Source organism: Alligator mississippiensis, chromosome 15, assembly GCF_030867095.1.
Source record: "Alligator mississippiensis isolate rAllMis1 chromosome 15, rAllMis1, whole genome shotgun sequence".
In the NCBI taxonomy this organism is placed as follows: Eukaryota; Metazoa; Chordata; order Crocodylia; family Alligatoridae; genus Alligator; species Alligator mississippiensis.
Window position 1 is genome coordinate 37,301,995 of NC_081838.1, and position 27,018 is coordinate 37,329,012.

At 42.1% G+C, this 27,018-nt stretch overlaps 1 long non-coding RNA gene across 1 annotated transcript in view; it reads left to right on the top strand.

Moving 5' to 3' along the window:
• The window catches only part of LOC132245747 (uncharacterized), a 66,364-nt gene extending 40,082 nt beyond the window's left edge, over nt 1-26,282 (top strand). Inside the window, exons 3-4 of the long non-coding RNA XR_009457464.1 lie at nt 18,021-18,157; nt 26,099-26,282. This is a non-coding gene — a long non-coding RNA (uncharacterized LOC132245747). The remainder of the gene's footprint in view (nt 1-18,020; nt 18,158-26,098) is intronic.
• Nucleotides 26,283-27,018: the final 736 nt, after the last annotated feature.

Genomic DNA, 27,018 nt, shown 5'->3' on the forward strand with positions numbered 1-27,018 from the left:
TCTGCAGTGCTTCCTTGACTAATCGCCTGAGCGCTTTGAGATCAGCTTCATGGGGGAAGAAAAGAAGAAAGCTGCTGAAGGAGGCAAATATAAAAGTAAATGGAATTACATAGCTTTACAAGATGCAGATCCGCTGTGTCAGACATAAATAATGGCAACAGTTTCTGTCATTTGTATTTCGTTTTCAGAATGGACTCATGCTTTTCACTTCCTTCCCCTATTAACCCTTTACTTCACCCTCCATCTGGCATGGGATATGTTGCTTTACATGCTCTCTAAGTGCTTCCATGTCACTACAAAGACTTTTTAATGGCTTTTCTACACTAAGCACACAGAAGCAGTCTGAGAAGCAGAAAGAAACAGGCCTTGTGGATCAGAAACAAAAGAAAGGCACGAGACAAGGACAGCTGTAATGTAACTGAAGCTCAGGACTCAATCCTGCACAGTTAAAAAGGATGTTTGAGGGGGCAGCGAGAAATTATTTTAAGTGCTACTTTGACCTTTCCTCACCACAGTGCGAGAGCTCTTCCTCTGGATTGGGACCTTGAAATCCCAGTAAGATAAGACAGTATTGTATTCCCCATTTTGTACAGTTGGGGAGTTGAGGCACCAAGAGAGATGAAGTGACTTGCCCAAGTTCTGCAAAAATCTGCAACAAAGATGGAAACTCAATGGAGACATGAGGATTCAGGTTAGCTTCATTTTCCCCTCCTGCATCACTTCCAGAAGGAAGAGGAGCTCGAACTTGCCCTATGTGGAGTGGGATGTCATAATTAGCTGTTGTTTTCAGTCTCTCTCTAATAGTTTAGAAAAGATGTACCGTTACAGAGGCTTTGGGATTGTATGTTTATTTTGGATTAGGGGAATTCTGTCAGGTAAATGCTTGTGGATTCCTACAGCTCTGAAGATTGTTGCTGTCATTTTGATGACATAAATATAGGATTTTGATCAGAGAGGCTGGGAAATGACTTAAATATAGGATTTTGAGAGTCAGGAGGCTGGGGAAATGACTTAAAAAGTCTCTCTCTGTTTTCCATAGGGTGCGAATATCAAGAAGAATGAACAGATGTCCTAAAAGCACAGAACAGACCCTGACATTGTATCTCATTGTTTCACAGTATAAAGAAGAGGAAAATGGTGGAGGCCAAGGTCACAGAAACTAAGGAAGGAATAGAGAGAAAACAAGAGCGCTGAAGCCTGCACAGGCTTGGACCTTTAGACTTCCTTCAGAAAGAATAATCTGTCTAGTGTTAGCTGGTAAATAAAGCACTAGGGCTGTGCGAAGCTTCGGTCCCTGATTCAATTCGGTGGAGATTCGGCCTGATTTGGTGGCTGACTCTCCGAATCCAGATCGAATCAGGAGACCTTTCAATCTCTCTGAATCTAATGGGAACCCTCCAAATCGATGTGGACGGAGTCAGCAATTCGGACATAGACACAGCTTTAAAAATTTTGTTCTACGTACCTCTAGGTAGCAGGGGCTCATGAATGCTGTGATGCTGGGGTGCATGGAGTGCCCCACAGATGCGTGGGGGGCCTCCCAGTGTGCCTGGTAGCAGACCCAGAAGTGGACCAGAAGCACATCCAGTCCACTTTCCGGTCTGCCAGGGAGCACACGGGGGGGGGGGGCCTCCATGCCCCCCCAGCTCAGCTACTGGTGCCTCCTGGGTCTGGGGGGGCACCTGGAGTCCCCCCATGGCCAACTGCTAAGCCGGAAGGATGTGGAGGGGGAACCTCTTGCTCACTCCCCAGTGGATCTGAAAGTGGACCGGAAGTACGTCTGATCCACGTCCAGGTTCACCCGTGAACACATGGAGGGCCGCCCGCACTCCTGTGGGACCCTCCATCCACCTCAGCATCGCAGCATTCATGAGCCATGCCTGCTACCTCAAGGTACGTAGAAAACACATTTCAAGCTGTGTCTATGTCTGTATAGCTGATTCTCTGAATCAGCATCAAATCTTCAGATTCAGATTTGGCTGAATCAAATCGGGGACAGTGAGCCGAATCAATGAATCAAATCACTGTCCCTGATTCAGGCTGAATTCGAATTGAATAGTTCCTATTTCAGACACCCCTATAAAACACTAAACTAGTGTTTAGTGTTTTACCCAGTTGACCTGGGTTTTGTTCCCAGCTTTGCCACTAGTGTGCTAAATGACCTTTATTCCACAGCGATTTTGAAACTTCTCCCCACAGGGCTATATTTTCCAATATATTCTGACTTTGGCTCTTTCAATTTTCAGGCCCCTAGTCCGAGGCATTTAAAAACAATCTGATTGTTTCAGAAGGCAGGTGTTGGGCCCCTTCAAAATACCTAAAAATGAGCACCTAAAATGAGTAATAATGTAGGATAATCTGGACTGTATACTCTTTCTCTCACATGGACGTGCCTATGTTCTGGGGCCAGAAAACTAGTAATAGAGACTGTCCATAAAGAGAAGCTGTGTATTTTCAGGTGTGCATGCATGTGGGGACACACACACATACGCACATGTACATCCGTACAAAATAAACATCACATTTAAAATCCAGGTTTAAACTTTACATTACTTTTTTTTTTTTTCCAAAAGATCAAACCTAGGTTCTACTTTATTATTAAGTTTATTATCTGTGTCGAGAACTTTACAATAGTTGTCAACTGCAAGGTAAGTGGTTTTATTTCCTTTGACAATATTTGCTGTTTGGGTTTATTATCTTTCTTTGGGAAAGGTAGCTTTCAAGTAGTAACAAGAATCAAATTTAAGGAATAAATCATCCTCCTTGTGCTGTCAATGTTTGTCACTAGTCGGCAGTGACATTTCACTTCTGGTTCCCTGGTTAGTGGGAGCTAATATGGAACTTGAGTATGTGGCAAAGGTCAGTTTGGCAAAATAATGCCTATTTTTTTATTTTTCTTTGTCCTTTCTTTTTTTAAATAAATGACTGAGGTGCAATAGCAAGCATGATGCATGCAAATGTAGACAAAGGAATGTAGCACTTTGGCTGTGAACAGATATGATGATTTATCTTCCAACGGACTTATGCATTAGAGAAGTTGGTTAGCAGCTAACCTATCCCACATGGCCCAGAGCATAGGATTTGTTAAGGCCTTAAGGTCATACGTATTCAGAAAGCCATTCTCCTCTCCATAGCTTCTTCTTGTGCAAGTTATTTTGACAAAGAAAGAATGGCTTATCTCTCTCTCACTTTTTTTTATAGCACAAAAATAACGAGCAGCAAACAGCACAAATAACAGAGTCCAGAGCCGTGGAACACAAGTAATCGTCCATGCGCCCTTGCAGGAGGAATTACAATGAGGGGAGTTCAGATGTCTCTCGTGGTTTCTCACCTAGCTGTCACAACATTGCAAAACTCTTCCTTCCACGAGTGAGTGGGAATGTTTGGGTCGTGTTCACTACTGGAGATGCGTGGGTGGACTTTGCCATGTTCACTGCTATTCTCCATAGGAAATGCAAAACATGGACAAAATCAATCTGTTGCTAGGGGGCTAGTTTTTACATATGCTGCATGCTCCTTGCATCATATCTTATGTCTTGATGAGCCACTGGTTCAGTGACCCAGAGCCCCAGCCTTTCTGAAATATTCCTTTTCATTGAAAAATGTGGACACCCCAAATTAAAAAAAAAGAAGCAGCAGGGGAGCAGAATATTGGAAACAATGTTTTACTTCCTGAAAACAAAAAAACAAGCAAACACCCTTTTCTCACTTTGGATGAAAATACAAATGTAGAAAAAAATTGGACTTCTCTATTCTGTTCTCTTTTCTGTTCTGTTCTTCTCTTTCTCAATTTTGTTGACTTTTTTACTGGGAATAGGAATCACTGATAAGCTGTAGTTGCAATTGCTTCTCTCGATAACTACTAATACTTCTGTGTACCACAGTTACTGTCTGGTTGGCCAGTTTAATTTTCATAACTGTTTTAGACTGCTTCCCTTCAGCATTTCTCTCTGCAGTGTCTACCTGTCTTATTAGTTCCCAAAGGCTGAACCAAGTCAGCACAAACACTCCTGGATCCATTTCCATGCATCTTTGATGTATGAAAGTATCATTGACCTCGGTGGGTAATCTGCTTCCTGATGACTTGCAAAGGGGGCACCTTCAAAAGCATGTCACAAAGTAGCAGATAAATACAGTACTGTTTTCTTTAAATAACAGATGAAGTATTCTCCCAAGTGTTTAAAGCAATGAGGGTCATCATTTGGATGTATGGCTCCTGTTCCTGGCTCTTCCCAGTAGTGACACAATAATAGTGACAAAACAATCATCTAAAAAATTGATGTCACTTAGCAGAACCGTAAGGACACTTGATTTTTGAAATGTAGGTGCTCAGCAGTATGTGAAAAGCAGGAAACCTTAATGTATCTTAGGATGAGCACCCTAAAATCATGGTACATCTCTGAAACACCTTGAGCTATGTGCCTCAGTTAACCCGTGAATAGACGAGGGGATAATTGTACTTAGTTCAGATGGATGCAGTTGAGATGTAGTCACTCTTTTGCAGAGTGCTCTGAGAACCTGTAATAAGATATAATGCATTAGAAGTGCAAAATATTAATTAGTAGGTGTAGTTCAGACAGTAGCTCCTACCCTGGTTTGGCCAGAAGGGAATCTGTGCGTAGTGGACATTTCTTCCGTGAGGTAGAGGTATTTGACAAGCTCTCTAACTAACTTGTTTCTTCCGATTTAGCTATCCAGGTTGTTGCCACATTGGTCTAGAGGAAAAGGCAATCAGGAGTCATAGTAGAGGTAATATCTTTTATTAGACCAACAAGGTTTTTTGCAAAAAAATGTTTTAGTTGCAAGCTTTCAGGCACAGACACCCTTCATCAGGCATTGGAGAAAAGATTGGAAAAGTTCCCCTGGGTACTTTGAAGTGCAGCAGGAAAATAAAGTGTCTGAAGTCAGAAATATCCCAGTCCTTCAGTTTTGTGGCAAATAATTGGCCCTGAAGGAATTGGTTGTTACAGTTGTCCTCTCAGCTGTAGTATGTAAATGTTGCCTCTCTTTTTCCTGCTTGCCTTGCAGCAAACTTTTTGACAGGAACCCCAAGGACTCGTATCTCAAAGGAAGGGGAAAAAGAACAGCCTGAGTTAAGGGGTCGACTTAAAATGATCTAGAGCTTCATTCAGTTAAAACATCCACAACGGCATAAATTCTGAGCACATTAAAACATTCCCTTATACTTTTAAGAAGGCGCGTTCACTACCAGGCTTTTATTGTTCCTCCTATACAGTGTTTAAGGCAGGGGTGGGCAAAATGCGGCCCGGGGGCCAGATGCCGCTCTCCAGGATGTTCTATCCAGCCCGTGGGACCCCTAAAAAATTTAGAAAATTAATATTAATCTGCCCTGAGCTACCTACCATGTAGCCCTCAACGGCTTGCTGAAACTCAGCAAGTGGCCCTCTGCCCCAAATAATTGCCTGCCCCTGGTCTAAGGCATCTCACTTTTACTAGACTTTAAACCTTACAGACAAGTTGCTATTTCACTATACTTATTCAAGTATGCAGATTTGTAAGGTATTTTTAAGCAATATGCATTTATTTTTGAGAAATATTTGTTCTTTTGTAGCATGTGCCATATACTACTTGGTTGGTGTTTCTGCAGTCCCGGACCTTTAAAACTTCACAGTGCAGAGGGCTTCTATTAAACCTCCTTTCCTGAAGGACAAGAGGAATGTTAAGGTTTAACAGGACTGGGGGTAAAATGCTGGCAAGTTCACAAGTGATTTGGGAGCCTTGGTCTTACTGGGAAATATGACTGAGAGGTTTAGGAGGCTGGGAGAGGAAAGCAGGTCCTGCGGTTAGGACTTGAGAGCTGTGTTCAGTTCCTGCTATGCCATAATCTCTGTGTGGTCTGGAGCAGGTCACTGAATGTCTCTGAGTGTCAGATCTGTAAAATGGGGATAACAGAACTTCCCCATCTTCTAGGCATAATGTGAGGTACCGAGACAATTCAGTTATGGGGACCACACAAGTGCTTATTGCAATGAGATTCTTCCTGTTGACTTACAATGCGCTCTAGGTTTCTCAGTGCTGAAGTGACATTTGTACAGTGCATTTAGGGCCCCAAGCCTTGAACAAACACAGTGGGCAGGAGTGTTTGCAGCACTGGTACAGATCCAGGTGACTGAATCTATGTGGTACCTTGTTGATTTAAATAGGACGTACCCTAGCCTAAGAATCCAGATTTATAAATCCAAGTCAAGGATTGAGGTCTCCTGTTTCAAGTGGTACACATTGAATGGATGCACCAGCTGCATAAAGATAGGTAGGTGTCTAACTCCAGGTTGGATTCTTCTTCTTCCCTTGATTGAAAGCAACAAGAGCCAGGGAAGTTTAAAAGAACAACAATAAAACTAAAAAGATTTGCAATTAATATATTGGAGAGCAGCAGTAAATGGCATAAATGTTATCCTCTAGTGGGAGGGAGGGGTTGGGAAGGGAGCTAAATGAAATGAATATCTGCTGCCAGAAGACACTGTTGCTTTTCCCAATGAACGGCTTGCCTAAAGGAACTCTGATTGCTCACATGCACGGCTCCAGCATAAAGAGAATAGGGAAATGAAGAAGTTGCTAATTCAAATACCAGTGCTGTAGGTCAAACCAGGTGCCCAAGTGGAAATTTAGCCTAAATAACATTAGCATGAATTGGTGCAGCAACTTAATGAATTAATGCTTTCATATCCACCAGTTTGCTTTGGAAGCTCAGCATCCACTGAGGTCACCTTTACTCGGGTATCAACTTGCTCTCATTCCAGAGCAGAGAAAATTAAATTGTGACAAAATTTCCATTATGTTCATTTGGCTAAAGAAGCATTTAATTGTTTCTGCCTCTGCAAACCTGGACCCTTGTCATGCTTATAGCCAGAGGAGTGGTGCCAAGGTCTTTTAGAGCTCATTCCTGCTAAATAGTGAGAGCTTCTCACAGAGCAAAATAACTTCTGGCCAAATTTCCAAAGGTGTTTAGGCACCTAAGCATGCAGATTGATGCCTAAAGGGATTTTCTAAGCACCTCATAAAAGATTTTTTAACTTTGGCTCATCTCCTGGGACAGCCAACAAGGTTTCTGGTGAGGACTCACTCCCCATTACTCATAGCTATTGAAACCCTCTACTCATTTCAGCTGAAGTCCTAAGTGTCAGTCAGTTGGCTGCACATATTGGATACTGCTATGTCCTCCTGGATCCTCCTGGTCTCACTGGTTGTTTCGTCTAGATTTCAACCCTGTGTTATTTAACACTTGAAATAATTCAGTTTTCACATCTGCTAGTCCTGGGCTGCTTGGCATTTCAGAGTATTTGTACTAATGTCTACTTGCAGTGATATTTTTGTGTGTTCTGCTACCCATTATCAGAATGAGATCATGTTTCCTTCCTTAAGAGGGGTAATAAAGTAGCAGTGAAGTCAGTCACAAACTACGTGGCTCTGAGCAGGGCACCTAGGAAGAGGGAGGATGTGTCCTTAAGAGTATACTGCTCTATAAGTTCATGTTTAAGGGCAAAATAACAGGGAGGAGGTTTGCAAAAACAGTGAAGCTCTTTATGACTTTGTGGACTAGGGAGAGACATTACACATAAACCGGTTTAAGTGTTCAGAAACTGGTTTAAGCCTGTGACAGAACAGACGTTCAGTGAACATAAACCAGTTTCAGAATGGCTGAAACTGCAGGAAGGGGCTTATTCAGCCACTGGTGTCAGAACCAAGTAGTTGTATGCCTATGGCACAGTGGAACATTCCTTTGGTTTGATACATGTGCCTCAGTGGAATCCCCCGCCACAGTGGGAAATCCCGCTGTCAGTCATTCTAAATGCTGTGGCACAGTGGAAAATTCCACTATGTCAGAACCCAGTGACTGTATGCCACAGTAATGGAAAGTTACAGCTTAGAAAAAAGTTCCCGCCAACTTTATGCAAACATGCACACCACCATTGGCTGTTTCCAAATTATTCATATTTGGCGATTAGCAATTGGCTCACTAGCCATATAAAAGTTAAAGCAGTTTCCACCCACGTTGGAGAATTCAGAGAACTCGGAAAGCTCCGCACATTTCTCGGAGTTTGGAGAACTCAGAGAACTCGGAGAACTCTGCTCATTTCTCAGAGTAAACCTGGCGGACTGATCACCCACCAGCGACTCCCCGTCACCGACCTACCTGACGTACCCCCCCCGTCTTGCATGCTTGTTCAGCCGTTTACGGACGTCTCATTCCATTCTTAGAAAGCTTTCATCTTATTCAGACTGCAACTGTAATCTAACTCAGTTCATCTTCCTGCGCTGTATACACCGACGGTGTAAGTAAATAATTTCTTTGTTCAACCAATACGCTTCCGTGCCTAATTCCTCTCCATCTGTCAAAAAGTACCCACCTGCCGTTTCTGGCTACTGGCCAGGGCCTGGCCTACCACTCGACCGCCACAACTGGCACTGCAAAGGATCTGCCCGGCCTGGCTGCAGCTGCCGCTTGGCCTATACTTGGGGCCAGCGGCTGAATGAGCCTTCTCTTGCTGGGATGGGGCTTGCCTCAAGCACAGACCGAGCAGCAGGGCCCGGGCACGCCCCCCCCCCCCCCACTTGGCAGTGAAAGCAGCAAGCGGTAGATGACTGCGCCAGGCAGCAGCCTGTCACAGCTTCCTGGAGAGCAAGCCTCTTCCCGGGAGGGGCCGCTCTGCAGAGCACAGCAGCACTGCAGGGGGCTTGCAGGGCTCTGGCCCGCTCGGGACCCCGGTGCTACTGCGCACAGCCCACTGCAGCTCTGCCAGCCCTGCAGCACAGTGCCCCCACCGGGAAGGGGCTCGCGCTCCCCCACATTATGACAGGGGCTGCTGCCCCCAACAAGGACCCTGCCCTCTCCTGCTGCAAATGTGGGGAGGGGACATGGCCAGATGCTGGCCAGCAGGGTCCCTTGGGATGGGAGGGGCAGGGACAGGGGTTACTCCTCCTCCCTCATCTGCCGGTGGAAGGGACAGCAGGGGGCCTATTCCCACGCAGGGAGCACGGCGGCGAGGGCAGGCAAACCCAGCTACCAGAGGGGGTAGAGGGAAGACTAACTCTCCTGCTTTGCCTCAGTCAAGAGATAACGTTTGTCCTGTTACAAACCAGTTCAGCCTAGCCAGGTTAGACTAACCTGCAAAGGTTGAATCATTCCAGCTCCAGCTTTCTGAATGTCTGCCCCTAGCCCTAATGTCCAATACTTTTCCTAGGTTCTTGCTTCTGAAGGCCATGGAAAATCTCTATACTATGTGTAAAGGAGTATGATGCATCTAAAGGTAAGGGGCATGAGGGAAGCTTGTCAGTATTATGATATATTTTTCTCTTACACAATGATACTGGTTTTCCATAGCGCATGGGCATCTTGGATTGCTGGAACCACTTGATTTCTCTGTTCAGAAGTGCTACATGTGGGTCAGTGTTCAACCCTTTCTAAGACATTGGGCTCTGTCAGGTTGGCAGGTTTTTCCCTTAGGCCTTGGGTCTTTCATTAATGTGGTGAAATGACCCAATTTTCCTTGTGACTCTGCTTCCTTATCAATCAATTGAACATAATGTGTACTCCTATGAAGTGCTATAAGGTTTGGAGTGAAAATGTAAGCACAAAGAGGGAACTAACTTAGATTCCCAGCTGTATCGCCAGCATCCTGTCTGACCTCTAAGAAGTCCTTTCCCTCCTTCAGTGCCCTTACATCTCTGCAGGAAATACAGATACCCCTTCCATACCTCAGAGGGCTAAGACAATGATCATCTGTGCCAGATCCTGTGGGAGGATTATCTGTGCTGGCCCAATTTTTTAAAGTTACTTAGAAACCAAAATATGAAAACAGGATTTTTAAAAGCAAATCCTGTCATACCTGTATGTTTCATTCTCAGTTAAATCCATGGCAGATAAGTGCTAATGTACATTTAAGAATCCCCCTTTGCATTTATTTGCATTAAATATCTTTTAAAACTGACTTATTGCGAGTTGATTTGTTTTAAGCTCCTACACCATTTAGGTGTTCCTAAATCATTTGGGTATTGAAATGCTGAATACCCTCAACCTTCTGGGGTTAATCACCAGGGATGTGGAGTATCCTCACAAAACTTTTAGATAAATACCAAGTAACTTCCCAGCTTCATCAGTGGCTACCATGCCTGCTATTTTCACCCCCCTGTGCCTTTACATTTACAAGTGACATGAGTTTTTCTTGTCAGCAGCTTGTGGTGCAGTTTCCCAGAAACCCCTTCACCTATCCCCTGGAAACATGGTGAGCTTCATGCCCTCAGAAGGGGCTACCATCCCTGCTATTTTCATTCAAATCTGCTAAAACATGACAAAGTTATAGGCAGTTCTGTGCTTCCCCATTATAGCCTAACGGCGAAACGTCGAAACAGTTGCAATGAAACAAAAAGGAACAGTGCTTTCAAAACAAACCGAAACTCAAAATGAAACACTGTCCCATCGAAATGGCGAAAAAAAAGTAAAAATGAAACGGTGCTGTTTCGCACAGCCCTAGAGAGCATTACTGTACTTAGGGTGTGATTGATGGCAAATAAGACACCAAAAAAGATCAGCAAATGGCAAGAAGAAAAATAGAAGAGTCATTAAACAGCGTAGTGTAAATCAGCTGTGCATGAAATAGAAAGGATTTGTTTCAAGCATCATAAATATTTTTCCAGTCTGTTATGGTGACACTTGAATATTGAAGTTCCATTTATAAATAGTTTGTGGCAGGCTAATGACCGAACTGGACAAGGTTTTGTTTTCCCTTCCTTCAAAGGAAAAAAAAATAGAATTGAAAAAAAAATTAAAAAGAAACAAACCTCGCTCTACTGTTTTGGGGATGCAGGGACAAAAAGAGTTGGAGAGACCAAAAGAGTAACTAGAATAATTAACCAATCACCCCCTCCCCCCTCCTCCTGCCCCTCAAATAGCACCCACTTGGGAATTGGAGGCACAGATGGTTATCCCCCTCCCCCGCGCTCCCCCCCCCCCCCCCGATCCTCCTCAGTCCACGTCATCAGGCAAGTCCTAACCAGCTGTAGTTAATATGTGACTGATGGACATGTTCAGGAATTGTTATCTGTGCCAGAAAGGATGATGTGATCATATGTAGTCTGACTTCTTGTTGTAGAACACAAGAATTGTATCTGCATACTTCCACGTTGATCCCAAGCAATGTTTGTGGATGATTATAAAGTTTACTGGGTCAAAAGATTACTTATATAACCCCAGCTCTCTAACAACTAAGACTGATAGGGCCTAGCACATACTTCACACCATCTATTCATGTCTGCAACGTACTTGTAATATCTATTGATCATGTATAAATCATGTTTGGATTGAACTTGAATTTGAAAAGTGACAATTTATAAAGTAATTTTAAACCTTAGACACTGAATACATTGACTCAAATGGATTTTGGCTCACAGCCTATTCTCACCTACTTCCTTCCTTTTCTCTAATTTGGGACTCTCCATTTTTCTGTATAAAAGTTTGAGGTGTTTTAGTCCTTATTTACAGAGGAATGGGGAACCTAAAACACTGACTGAACTCAGTTGAAGTACTTCTGTCAAGGATGTCTAGCAGCTGGTGACAGAGACTCTCAAAAACAGGGGTGGAAATGATTAGAAAACAAATATGCTGAGTTTCTGAAATTTCACTTAATCCCTAATCAGGGTGGAAAATAGGAACCTCAGGATTTTTCACCATGCACTCTGACTTGATAGAAGTTAAGATTGGACTGAAATAAAATATTTTGACTTGCTCAGAACTGAATGTTGGTTTAATTTTTTTTTTTTTTTTTTTTACAAAATCAGTACATTCCCAACACATCTTTTTAGATGTTGTCCAAAACATCTTTTCCATTGAAAAGGGTTGCTTGAAAAATTTTAAACCAGTTCTAACTCAAAGCAACATTTTTAGAAGGCATTTGCATTGTTTTCTGGCTTGCTTCTCAAGGACCTATTACCCAGTCAAATGCCAGGCAAGCTTCTGCATGCTTCCCCAGCTGGCGTGTCTTGATCTTGCCATGGGGGAAGAATATTTTGAGGGTTTGAGAGGTTAAATCAGCCTTTGTGGTCATTTTAATGATTTGCTTGTCTGCTGAGAGTGGCAGCGAGGGGTGTCTGGAATGGCCAAATGGAGTGGTGTTTTTATCCATGATAGCTGCCCTGAGACTAAAGAACACATTTTATATGTGACACCTCAGAGCCATCACTTGATGATCTCTTCTGTTCAACTTCCTACCTGATCTGGATTTGAACTGGTGAGGTACTGTTTACAATCTCTGTAGTCATTCCTGGCTTTAAAATTATCCAAGAAAAATAAGGCAACAAATTTGGATCCTGTACCATAGGGCTTTCTTTCTTAATGCGGTCTCTGTGTGCTGATTGTGAGGGCTACACAATTCAGATGGAGACCAAATGCTGTGGAAAATTCACATGACATCCTTGAGCTTCGTTTTCAATCTCAGTGCAAGCTGCAAAACTTAAGCAGGGTACAAAATCATTATTTTAATGATAATAATTTACACTTGCATAGGAGCTTTCATCCCAGAAAGTATTGTGTGAGAATTTTCCATTTATAGTCTCTCCAAGTCATGGTAATTCTACCATGGTAAGTATTATATTTTCTCCTTTGCTGCTGGAGAAGGGAAGAAAATGATTATTATGGCTTGTACTGTTGAATGCTTATTATAGCAATATTTTGCATTTATATAGCATTTTTCTTCTGGGGATGTGCGTGAGCTTTAGAACCATTAGTTTAAGCCTCAGACTATTTCCATGAAATAGCATTAGCCTATCATTTTGTATATGGGTAAACTGAGGCAATGAAAGGCAGTTTTTCAGAAATGCTGCATGCTCATCATCCTGTTTGAAGTGCATGGGAGCTGAAAGTGCTCAGTGTTTCTAAAAAGCAGCTCTTATGGAAATGAGCCAAAATCATGTTACTTGAGTCCAATTCAGCACCAAACTGAAGTCCAGTCTCTTTCTTGGGACTTCTCCTGTGCCTAAAAAGAAGCGTATGCTGTAGTTGTTTGTTGAGAGGTGGGTTTAACGCCAGTGCTGATATTAAGTGGTGCCTGAGTTTTGTGGGGATGGAAAGCTTGGGTTCTCATTCCAAATGTCCTTTAACTCCGTGGGAACTTCTTCACTGACTTGAATAGGATTTCAGTCTGTAGGCAACACTGCATAACTTTTACCATTTTCCATACCTGGCAAATAAAGCCGATTTTGCCGTTTTTGATGTGTAATAAATCCCCTGCACAGCAGCTCAGTTCTTTGGCAGCTATTGCCTTTCTGGAGGCTTTCAATAAATATATAAAAGCCGCTTTCTAATTTTATCTCTTTTTTTTTCCTTAAACAATTCTCTATGCACTATTTACTTGTTTAAGAAATGAAAGTGGATTTTTTTCCCTTCTTTTGGAAAGCTGTAGGGAACCTTTCATTCAAACATGTGTAAGTAGCATAAGGCAGACCGATAACACCAAGTCAAAGCCATTTCATAGAAGGTGTTTCATAACTGCTAAATGGGCTTAGACTACTGTACTTTTAATGGAGAAAGTACCCCAAATACAGGATCGGTAGCAAGATTCATTACCTTAATGATATATGACTGCACCGTTCTGGTGTTGGATTTATAGATCAGTTTTAACTGCTAGTCTTGATTATGTCATAACAATTTCATAAATGCTTCTTGCTTTTTTTGTTCTGACAGTAATCTACTTTATTAATGTTAACTGGCGGTTGAGAGTGACAAATATTGATCAAACTTAAACTTTTAATGTATTCCTATTAGTGGATGGATGTGGCATTATTATGTCTAAGTCGATCACTCTCCCAAGTGTTTCATTGCTTTCAAAAAATAGTTTGACTCTGCAGAGATTAGAGAACACTCCAAAGCTGTCATTAAAGATGGAACTATAAGGAGGATTAATTATTTCGGTTACATTTAACTTTCCTTCATGCTCTGCAAAATATTTAAAATATTTATTATAATTTCATATACACAATAAATAGATGCATAATCATACAGGCAGAGATTGCTTTCTGGACTACCTGTGAAGGTTCTTATATGGCTCTCAGCGCCATGGTGTATTAATGTATATCCTATGTTAATGCATTTGTCCTGAAACACTCTTACAAGGTAGAGAGTAGTGTTTATCCCTAATTTACAGATTTAAGGGATAAGGGAGATGAAAAGGTCATACCATCTTTCTGGTATGGACTCATATTGTGTTTAACACAGTGGGGTCCTGGTCTGGGATTGGTGCTACTCAGAGACGCTGCCTTGCAAAATAATATCAAATTTTCTAAGATGATAAGCTTTGGGCAAAGCCCATTGTGATACTTGCGGAACAGATACTTAAACGGGATCTGAGTTATTTTAAAAACCTGGGCCCAGTTGTGGGCACTGAATATTGAAAAATCTGGTTTAAATCACTTGCTGGGATTGTTGGCATAGCTGAGACTCAAATTTAGGTCTCCAGAATCTATGGCTGCCTATATACGTGCTCACTGTGTGGTGGGAGGTGTTTTAATTAAAGCAGTTTCTGGACAGCTGCTTTAATTAAAATGGCTCACCGTCATGTGTATTAAGCCCGTGCATATTTCAAAATGTCTGTGGGATGCTTTATCTAGAGCTTTTTCATTGAGATTACATGAAGTGCCCCTGTGGCCATTCTGAAATGCATGGGGGCTTAATACGCATGACACCAAGGCAATGCTGGAGTGTTCTAATTGGAACATGGTGGAGCAGGCTCCATTAATCAAGTCTGCTCCATGTTCTAATTAGAACACCAGCAAGCATGTCTATAGGCGCCCTATATGGCAAGTTAACCAGAGGACAGTCCTGTGTCATCCCTTTGCCACCCAAATGCCAATCTTCTGTGAGTGGGAAGAAAATCTTGGAGGTAGAGGAAAGCACATTGCAAAATTTCAGTGTAAAATGTACCCTCGCTGTGGGGGAACAGGGTTGTCTAATGCTGCTGATCTTGAGAATCCATGGGTATGTCAGCTTGATCTATGGAGGCTACTGTCATCTTGATAGAAAGGGTGAGCTTTGAAGGAATCCTCAGAAGCATTTCATATATATCTGACCTTCTGCTGCCTAATGGCATCGGTGTATTAGAAATAAGTACTAGGGTCTTCAAGGGTCTTCCTCTCCTTCATTTATCCTCACCCCCCCCCCCACCTTTCAGCTACTTAATTGCAGCAAGTTCCTGATTATGTTTGAGTGATTTCCCCATGCACAGAACAGTTTCATGTATGTGCAAGAAGCAGGAGTCCATGGCATCCCCATAGCTCTGCTGCAGGGAAAGCTACTGGGCAACACCTGAGTGTCAGGTACTTTCATGCTGCTGCTTTCCAATAGTTGAGCAGGCATTGCTTTCCTCAATTACACTTTAAGACACTTTACTTTTGTAAAACAAATAATCTAAATAAATATGTCAAGAAAGATTAAAAACTCATTAAAATGTGTAAACAGAGTTGGAAAAAAGAAGCTTGGCTGAACTGAATAATAAAAGTAAAAGTTATGAAACAATATGGGCCGACAATGCGAGGTCACGGTCAGCAGGGCTAACCGGACCTTATCGTGCATCCATAGGTGCATGTCAAGTAGGTCCAAGGAGGTAATCCTCCTCTTCTACATGACACTGGTCAGGCCACAGCTGGAGTACTGTGTCCAGTTCTGGGCACCCCACTTCAAGAGGGATGTGGACAACATTGAGAGGGTCCGGAGGAGGGCCACCCGCATGGTCTGGGGACAGCAGGGCAGGCCCTACAGTGAGAGGCTATGGGACCTGAACCTGTTCAGCCTTCACAAGAGAAGGCTGACAGGGGGACCTGGTGACCGTCTGTAAACTCACTAGGGGGGACCAGAAGGGTTTGGGGGAGACCTTGTTTCCCCTAGCGCCCCTCCCCCCCCCGGGATAACAAGGAATAACGGCCACAAGTTGTTGGAGAGTAGGTTCAGATTAGACATCCATAGGAACTACTTCATAGTTAGGGCGGCTAGGATCTGGAACCAACTTCCAAGGGAAGAGGTGCTGGCTCCTACCCTGGGGGTCTTTAAGAAGCAGCTTGATGCCTACCTGGCTGGGGTCATTTGAGCCCAGTTTTCTTCCTGCCCAGGCAGGGGGTCGGACCTGAAGATCTACAAGGTCCCTTCCAACCCTACTTCTATGATTCTATGATGCTGGTAGTTGAAAGTTCTGCTAAAGTGAACATACCATTCAGATGGGATGCAGAACTGCTGTTATCTACATCTCAGGATGGTGCTTTCTTTTCAATAATTTGATAATGTTTTAATGAATAAATTAATAACATTACCCAGGAAATGGAGCCCTGACATAAAGCTAACTCCTCTCCAGTTCCCCCATCTCACCACAAGAAATTCTGGTCTCAGACAGTCAGCAATGTGTGGGTTTTTTTCCTGCGTGCCCACAAGCACTGCTGAGGCTACCATGAGAGTTTAATAAGTTTATTTCACCAAATAGAAGTAATGATGCTTAAAGTCCTTAATGGCTGGGAATCAGGCATCCGTATTTTAAGTGAGCATTGGTTGTGACCAGTATTTATTAAAGATCAAAGAACCTAAGCATATCCATTTTCTTTTTAGCTCTGACATTTCCCTTAAGAAGGACTTTTGCCAAAGGGGAGAAATATTATCAGGCTAGCAGGAGCACAGGGCCCCAGTGTTTTAAGTGCTGGGCAAGTATGGGGTGATGATCCCTGCCCTAAAGAGCTTTCCAACTAAATACATAAGAGAACAGGAGGGGCAGGGAGGTGAAGTGACTCATCTGAGCTTAATGTCAGGGCCAGGATCTCAGCCTTATTTATGAGCTCTTATCCTATTGCCATATCAAATAGACTGTGCTGCCTCTCCCCTGAGAAAATCATGGTTCCTCATGATGAAAGGAATATAAGCTGGAATGGGCCAATAAATCCAGTTATACTTTTGTAGGATTGTTCAATATTCAGTGCCAGGTTGCATCTTCATAAGTTTGTACAGGGCACCACGGAAGACCCCAATCTTGGCTTAAGTTCCTTGCAACAAAAAGTCACCAGTGACAACGGTAATTACAGATGATTGAACCACTTTGAATAAGCAGCAGCTCATCATGAAACTCCTTTTTTATTAAAGGAAAATAGCCTACTCATCTCATCAGGTTTTTTTTCATAGGCTTGTAGTTGTTAGAGGCTTGAAGGGACCTTACAGATCACTTGGTCACTGGGTTATCAATGAGACTGGTGCCACTGCCATGAGCCCCACACCACCATGGCAAGGTGCTCCCTGCCCACCTGGCAGCAGTGGGGGACACAACTCCATGGTGCCACCCCTGCTGCTGCCAGGCAGGTAGGGGATGTCTCACCATGGTGGCATGGGACTCACTGGGCTTCCTCACCCTGCTCTGCCAGGTCCTGCTCTTAAAATGAGAAAATCTGCATTTTTCTGCACTAAACAGAAAACTAGGATCCCTGGTGAAATGTCATGTTGCTTTAAAGCCAGAATGCCTGCAATCATGTTTGTATGGGAGAACACACTTCCTGGTTGTTGTTAAGAAAAGCTGACAATATGACCCGCATGTACCCTATCAGCTGAAAAAAAACTGGAGGCCAATGAAAAAAAACAAAACAAATAATTTGTAAATCTCATGAGTTTGAACCATCCATGTTGGCAATGCTGCAAACATCTCTATGCATGGAAGTCAGTTCAGGGTCAGGGCCAATGCTGGAGAGAATCATCAGACACTCTTAGCACAAACCATTTCAAGAAAGTAATTCCCAATTTTAGTAGCAAACTCTCACTTCACTATTAGAATGGTGATATAACGCATGCTTGCAAACACAGTCGACCCCCTAATTCATGCCTGAGGAAATGTCTGGAAAAAGGAAGAATCTAGTAACTGATCCTAGGTAAAGGAAAAATCAGGTGACTGGGCAAGAGAAGGAAAAGCATTTCCACAGAACAGAGAGATCCTGAGTGCTGGATATCTTAATGCAAATTAATAGGGAAGTTGTGGTTTGTGTGTTTCCAGACTTACTGCAACTGGAAGCACAAAGGCTGTAAACGCCAGACTGACTTTGAACTTGGATATTCAGCTCGGTGTTGCAAGCCAGAGTGGGACAGAACTTATGATCCAGAGAGGGAGTGGGAATGGTGCTCCGATATCAGGTAAGCAGAAACCACATGGTTATTTCCTGGGACAGATATCCCATTGCACACCTCCCTGAAGTGAAATAGTTAGAGATGAACGAAATGTTTAATGTAAAAGAAATGTGCTTTTTACAACACAAAAGATGAATGTTTGGGCCTGACAACCAAAGCTCTTTATGTTTTGTATAGAATTAAGGTGTTGGGTTTTGTGAATATGTTATTTATGTGCATGTGTATGCATGGTAATCCTGCATGTTAATGCAACACTGCTTCTGAAAAGATCTCCTGTTCTGAATGCTGTCTGCTGGGCCACATCTGTCCTCATCTGTACTCCTGTTAAATTAGGTGTAACTCCAACTTGAGACCAGTACCCTGGAATTATTGTGGATTTACACAGATGTAAGAAGGACTTGGCCTTCCACCTTTATAGTTAGTGAAGATAAGAACAGCAAACTTTCACTGCTACCTTTTACTGCTTTTTCCTCTTGTTTCACTGTAACAAAGATTTATTTTGTCATCCTGGACTAGACATTGTGACTAAACTTGAGGTGGTGTGGTGCTTATCCTAGTGCCAGTCAGCTGACTGTGCTGGGTCCCTTGTGCCAACAAACTAGCAACAGCAATGCAACTTGATAAGCAGAACAGAAAAGCAGCTGTTTCTGTGTTGTGTGCTGCTGCACATTTTATGCATGGTAAAAGTTTAAGAGGAGGGAAAACTTTTGACTTGGAGGATGTGCAAAGTACTTGCCCCAAAAGGTAATTCTTGAAGTGGAAATTAAAATTAAGCTAGAGGAATTTAGGAAGCATTTGCACAAGTGCCTTAAAAAGGAGAGAATAGTGGTGTAAGGATTTTTTTTTTATATACTGGAAAAGAAGAAGTTGAAGAAGAGTACTTCAGTATTAGCTACAAATACAAGCTAACTGTGGCATGAAATCCAGCTGGGCTTTGTACTGCTTGAATATGAACAATTAGAGATTTCTGTTTGTGATTTGCATCTTGGTTCTTAGACAGTTTGGTTGTATAGCGATTTTGAGGTTAGATAAAACCCTATTACCTGCTTGGACAGCAAGTACAGCAAAAGTATGCAGTGTACAAATTAGAAGGCAAAATAATGCAAGAGGCAAGGATTTTTGTGAGTGATCTTTATCCCAGCCATGCAGTTGGTCCAGTAAAGTTAGACATGTTTTTCAATGCAAAACATTTTTCATCAGGTCACTGAAGAATCACTCCCAGCACTACCAAGGCAAAATAACACATTTGTCTTGCCATTCGAGTTATCTGGTACAAGGAGGTCCCTGTTTATCCATCCGAGGGCTCTACTGTTGATGAAGAAGGTTTCTATATTTATAGGCAGGTTTTGCTTGAGAATTTCAAATAGGATCATGGAAGTGTCACTGGAAGAGGCTTCCTCAGGTTTCTTCATCGCATCCCTCTGCCACACTCATCATTAGTTTTGGTAATGAAGCCTGTTAGTCCTACTCCAAGTCAGGCGTTAGGACCAGGTATGGCCTGCGCTGAGAATTTTGGTTATTTCCCATTTACTCCAGTAGGAGCTGGACTGGGGCTAGGTGGGATTGGAAATGTGAGGTGCAGAATTTGCAAGGGCATGCAATGACCCTGTGGCAGGGTAAATGCCTGGTCTGAACATGGGAGCCCCAATCCAGAAATGATGCAAGTCTTGCTTAATGTTGATAGACCATTACAAGCTACAACTTGCTGTAAAAATATGCTAAAGCAGAGCTCGTTGGTTGCCTCAATCCCATTTCTGTAACTTAACGTTTCCTTCCTTAACAAAAGATAGGACAGGAAATGTAACACTGCGTTTCGGCAATTATTCCAAGTGCGTCTTGAACCATACCTTGTATCCAAGCTTCCTAAAGTTTTAAGGGACTTTGGAACTAGATCCAGATGTCATGCCTTACCTGTTAGCTCTTGCCTTTTGTGGCCCAGATTTTTAAGGGATCCTACAGTCATCTTCTCGGTTTCCCAGAGCCCACATTTGGGAATCTACTTTCCCAAGCAGTCAGCACCCAACCACTCTCATTGTGACAATGATAGACAGATTTGCTAATGAGCGAATCTCTTTTAAAAAGCTAGTCACATATAGTACGGGAAGATATTAGCCATACCTGATCCATGATAATGTGACTTAATTGAAGCTGCGTGATTGTAGTTCAGGTGTAGCTTGTGCACATGTTCACCAGTGCTGGGAGATATGTTGGGAACCCCAATCTAAGTAATTTGGGGTCGGTGGGATCATTGGCGGTGCTGGTGGATCTGTACGGAGTAGGGTTTGGTGGGTTTGCTGTTGCCCATCCAGGAGTGGGGGAGTCTGGGGGCTGAAAATAGCCCAGTCAGGGTTATGAGGGTCAAAGGAGTGTGGCCCCAGAGCTGGGGCTAGTGGCTGGGCTTTCCCAGCCTCAGGACTGTGCTCTGAACTTGTGCAGATGTTCAGCAGATTGGGCTGAAACCATTCCTGATCTGACATAATTTGCTGCCTTGGGTGAACTAATTAAGATCTGTCTGTCCATTTTTTGCCAGAACTAACCTCCCTGAATGTCTGTAAAGATCAACAGTTAGATTAACCTAACGAGGGCTAGGTTGATTTAAGTGTGACATCTGCACTTAGCCATAAAGGTAGTGAAAATCCCACTAACTTCTATGGAGCATGATCATCAAGGCCTCATTTAAGAGGCCTCTACTGGCAGTAGACAAATCTGGTCCATGATGTTTCTGTACATTAAAATGAAGTGCCAGTACAAGCACAAATATTTCTTGCATAAAATACTTAACACTGGGTATTAAATATTTCAGAACAACCACACATTTCTAACTGGCATAGGCTTCTTCAGTTCTGTTCTGTTTTGTTTCATTTTTTGAATTAAAACTTTTCATCTTCATAAAGGGAAAAAAACAAAACAAACAAAAAACCCATGAATGTTTTTCCTGCATTCCATTTCTTAGCAGTTACTTCGTCTTGGAGTTTCTCTTTGTCTCATGACCTGGAGTGAAAACTCCGCTGTTTGCCCATAGTTTATTGGTCTTACAACCTCTTATTCCTTTAGTGGCTTTTTCTCTACTGATAATTCACACTTCAATAACACGAGAGCTCTCTTTTCTTTCAGATCTTCCCAAGGTGCCCACTATTCTGTGATAAGAATAATTAGCAGTAGCATTTCAAGTCACGTGGATTCTGTAGGGGGTTAGCTAAGAAACAGATCCATCTGCCTTGTTACAATGCTTTGGGTCCCATAAAGCCTAAATAAGTCTCAATCCTGCAATTGTAGATCCATAAATGCGGGTCCTTGTGCCTCTGAAGATTGCCATTGATTTCACTAGAGATGGATCTAGTTGCAACTTGAGGCCTGTGTGCTCTGTTTATTAGTAGAGATAAGACTGAGTTCATTTTTGATCTGAACAAATCAGTTACCTGTTATCTTTGAAGCTCTCCACTGAAAAATCAATCTCTGTTTTGTTTGGCATTTGTGCCTCGCACAAAATGGCTTGAGTCTCTAGGTCTTTCCACATTGCAAGTAACAAAAATTGATAAATGGTCATGTGAGCCATGTGTGTGAAGATATGAAGCCCACCATGTCCAATTGAACACAGGATTAATCCAGGTAAGCTGTCCTTTTCCTTTGCAAAATTGCTGGGGGCAGCATTGTCTGGGGACCTGTGGAAGGTTCATACCACGTTGGAAGACTGTTCTGGGTTGCACCTCAACCTGAAGAGTCTTTCCATTCACTTGTATTGATCTGTTTGGTTTCATGATGTATTAATTATCCATCCTTGAGGATAAGGGGCATGCTTCCTGCCATTGTGTCTTGCCATAAGTTTCTTTGCCTTGACCTGAAGCCCTGTCTTGGGGGACCCCTCCTAGGTTTTGGCTGTAGATAGGAAATATACCGGGTAGTGGTCACTGATTTGTAATGATGACGATGTCTTTGCAGAGAAGCATACAGCTCATAAGTAATGTGTTACTACTATTGTGATAGGAATAATAGGGCCCAGTCAGGACCCTATCATACCAGGCATTGTGCAAACAGGACAACGGCCCATGCCCCATAGAGATCACAATGTAGACTTCAGACAATATCTAACAGGTGGATAAGCCATAAAAGTGAAACCTAGATGGAGAGGAAAGGGAGAAGAGGGATAAACAGTCGGATAAATTACTACTCAGTAAGCAGTAAGATAAATTAGTACTCAGATATTGGACATTGCAAGTTCTTGGCCCTGATCAGCACAAGGTGGTAGTGATTTGCAAGCTGCTATCTTAAAATGTAGGTTAAAAGGAGGCATTTAAGACAAAGTAATGACTCAGCTAATTTTTAAGTAAAAGAATTAATACAATACTTGAATTAAAGGATCAGTTTGAACACATCCTAAGTCAGCTGTGAGCTAGACAAGTTACATTAGAATGCCAGGCTACGTATTGTCACCAAAGCAAACCAGAATATTAGCTTGGATACAGTTTATATTATAAGTGTATTCATAGTCTTCCAAAATCTAGAGACTTTCACAGACAGTTGGTTTTAAAATGATAGAACTATAACCTCAAATCCAAAAAAGAAAAGAAAATCATAACCAAAAGTCAAGCCCTTACTAAAATCATTTCAACAAAGGGAGACTCAAACAGAAAATGTTAACCAGAATATTCTAGTTGTTTAGAAAGACAGAACACTCTACTTGTATAATGTGAAATAAGGTTAAAGCATATGCTATACCACGTAATACTTCTGTTTCATTTACTATTAACAGCTGTATACCATGTCCATCACGTTATCCTCTATTTTGGAAGGTGGAGCTGTTCAGGGGAGAGAGCAAACAATGCCAGAATACAGCTCCTAGTAAGGCCTATTCTCCCTCTCTCTTTCTCTCTTTGTTGTATTAACAATATAAAGATAATCAAGTTGCTGAGCTTTCCCTTAGTAGCAGACATCAAAGCAGAAGGGAGGTGAGTACTGAGATCCCACTGTGAGGAGGGGAAGCTGACAAAGGAAGTTCTTTTTAACACAGGGTGGAATTCGCGTGTGGAACTCACTGTCAGCTTGCATAGCATCTTGTGGCAGTTTAGCCACATTTAAACAGGGACAAGACAAATTCTTGGAGGTGCATCCATAGCTATTGAGCACAGGAGTTTGGGGTACAGCCTCCGAATCAGAACTTGCTAGACCTTAAATGCTGGAGGCTGCACGTGAGAGAAGAACAATGGGAAAAACCCTGGTCATACCCTGCTCACTCTCCCTTTCAGCATGCGCTCTGCCACTGTCTGGGAGAGTATACTGGGTAAGATGGACCCATGACCCAGTAAATGGCAGCTCTTGTGTTCTTAACTGAGGCACAGAGAAGGGAGGCAGCACAACTAAGGCCACTCAATTGGTGGCACAGCCTGGAGTAGAAGTGCAAGTCTCCAAAGTCCCAACTCCAGGACTACATCCTTTAGTCCAGCGGTTCCCAAACTCTGACAGATTGCGCACCACCAATTTAAAATGATATGACCTTAAGTACGACCAGCAAATTTCTCAGTTCACCCTTAAGTACCACCAGCACATTTTTGTCATATAATTATAATAAGTCTGTTAACATGTACCACTGACAGGTTGTTTGCGTACCATTGGCGGTATGCATGCCACAGACTGGGAACCACTGTTCTAGTTTGCGACACTTTGATACAATATAAGCTTGTGTTGCATTCATGTAAAGAAAAACACATGATGGGTCCTGGAAATAAGTAACAGTGCACACAGTACATAGTTCAGACTCAATCTGTCTGGACAAGCATCTCCTGTCTCATACCTGCACCTGTGGCTACGAGATTTTTGGGCTGCAGTAATGTCTACCAAAGGTCACAGCACTAAACTAGCATTTCCCAAGTAATTGGGGATCAACACAGTTTAATGAGCATAGAATGACTGGTTCCCTTTATCCCAGCTTGTTTATACCATGGTGCATTACTAAATACTTTGTCATGCATTATGTAAGCATCAATATTCCTTGCATGCAACATTAAATATTCCCTGTATTTAATATTTCACACTAACCTTAAATTCCATCAGATACTTCAATTGCAGGGAGACTTCTGGCTATTTTTTTTTGTTTGTTTTGTTCTGTTTTTTGTTACTTTTTTTGCTCCGAATAATAAAAAATCTTTTTAATCTTGTAGGTTCAGCTGAGTGTTCTTCATTGGTGGTGATAAATTGGATTGGTGACATTGCTGCTGCTTCTAATAGTCCCTGCACATAAATGACTGTCACCTATTCCCTAAGTCTAAAATGGTCTAGTAACAGTTACTCTGTTTTCCCTCCAGCCCAATGAAACAAGCAATCAGCTTCAGTTCTTCCACATTCAACTTCAGTTAGGTTTGGCAAAAGTGAAGTGTGTGTGTACATTTGGGCACACCTTAAGTGGGAATTTATTCTCAACAATGATCATATAATTTCTCCAAATTCTTTAGCATAGCCATTTCTTTTTCAGCTATCTGGGGCTGGAGTTCATTTTCAATGTGTAGAGATTCTTGCCCTCTGGGGCAAGACTAATTAAGCTACTCTCCTTACTCCTAAAACGTTGCTTCTTGACTTAAGGCATTTGTTTTCAAACTCCGGTTGAAGTTGATTTACATTGATCAACTTTGGTCTGTACTTTCTGCAGGTCCTAGTATTGAACTCCTCATTTGGGCAAAAAGCTCAGCAGAGTCCACGAGTGTCTTTTCTGAGCAAAGATTTCACAGTTTCCCCCCTCTCCTTTTCCGGGATCGATTCCATGCCATTTCTCTTATTTTGGCATCTGAATTTCTGGCCTTGTTAAAAATTCAATGGGAGCTTTGAGTTCAGAGTGGCCAGGAGGATTTCATCCATGATGCCTGCTAGGGTGTTAAACAGGTTTCTTGAGAGCAATGCACTTATTATCCCTGTTGTTTCCAGTATCATCGACCTTCCTTCTCCTCCTCAAAAACCCATACATGCACAATTCAGCTTGGAAACACTGGGAAATAAACGCATCCTCTAGTGTATCCCAAAGTGTTTCTTTTTCCTTAACAGCCCCATAATGATAGTGCAGTGATGGCAGCTTAATGTGAGCAGCCCCAGTGATGCCATTCACTGCTACGGAGGTGAAGGTTGCACGTTTATTTTGGAAAATAATGATGCAGTTAATGATAGCACTTGACTTTTGTCTTTCCCTTCCTAACGGGGAAGCTGTGGTAGACCCTTTTATTCAGAGCAGTAGAAGAAATGCAGAAGCCCGGTATACTGTTGAAATCTGCACAAGCCACATAGAGAATGTGGCATTGATGTCAGTTGTTTTGAGTCACTGTTTAATTGTCGTGCACAAACACAACATATTTTCCATTGCTCCATTTCATCCTGTCTAGCAGTAGAAGTTGAATGTAAAGTCTCATCTCTGGCATCAAAATTCAGGCTATGTTACAAATAACACACTTTTCTAACTGGCCTGTGACTCCTTTCTCATCTGTGTCTGTTAAGAGCTGGCAGAGGAAGCCATTTGCAGGGCACAACATCTTTTTTTGGTCCAATAAAACCAGCAGCTATTCTCTACATTCTTAAGTGCTGCCTATATTGGAATTTTTTTCTGTTGGCTGTTTGCATACTTGCAGCGACCCAGCATATGATCGTGCTTTGGGCAACTAAATGGGAGGGAGGCAAAACCAAACAGATGCTTTTCCTAGCCTGGGGTTCATCAGTCACCAGTCTTCTCTAACTACTATCAGTCAGAGTTACCCCAAGGGAACTGTTCTGTTAGATAAGTGCTCCCCTCTCCCTTTAGCATCCTTCCCACAAAGTACCCAAGGAAGATGACATGGAAACCTCAGTGATGGAAACCTCAGCTACTACATTTGGAGGATTTTTCTGGCCACTTAGTATCATTCTGACCAGCACAAAGGACCACAGTGGTGACCTATTACTCAGTCCTTATTCTTGTTCTTATTTATATTACAGTGGCACCTTGAAGATGGAGGAGGAGAAGGAAGGCCCCGTTGTGCTGGATACCGTCCAACTGTATAGTAATAGAAAGTTCCTTCTCAATGGAGTATACATAAGGGCAAACAAGCCTGGGAGGGGAAAGGTCCTTGAAAGGAAAAGTGACTTGGCCAAAGTCATATAACAATAAATGCAGATCACAAATCCAGATCCTGTGTTCCTGCCTACATTCTGCGCTGCTGTTATGGCTTTCCATTAGAATACCATTATTTTTTAACACAAAATCTTCCCTTATTTTATGATGAAAGAAAGTTAAGAACTAAAATACATTTTAAAAAAAGGTTGGTCATTCTGAATTCCTATTAATAAAATAAAAAAAAAAACAAACAAACAGAGATTACAATGATGCACCCTCTTTGATGGATGAAAACTTGTTGATTTCATCCAAATTCTTTGGTGAGGGAAAGAAGAGATTTTTTTTTTTTTTTTGCTTACAATTTTGTGGTGCATGTCTACACTAGCTTGTCTACACTTTTATAAAATTCCATTCAAGCTCTATTTAATATGCACCAGAATTATTGTACTTGCTATATATCAACTTTAAATCTGTTTCAATACAACCTTAAATGCCTTTCTGCACTATATCACTTCATCAGTCTAGCTTAACTAGAGCTGCTTCATCATTTTTTATTGCCCCCATAAAATCTAGGAATGGAACACTTTGATTTTTCTAGCAGTAATTTTTATTACTTATGCTTTTTTTAAAGTACTTGTCAATGAGATACAGTACTTGCACAGAGAATATTTTTCAGCTCTGCATTATATTTTTATTTCAATTTATTTTAGAAGGAGTGCGTAACATTCATCTAAATAATACCTATGGTATTTCAAATGAGTGTATTATGAATATAATTAGAATGGATATAAACTTACTTCAT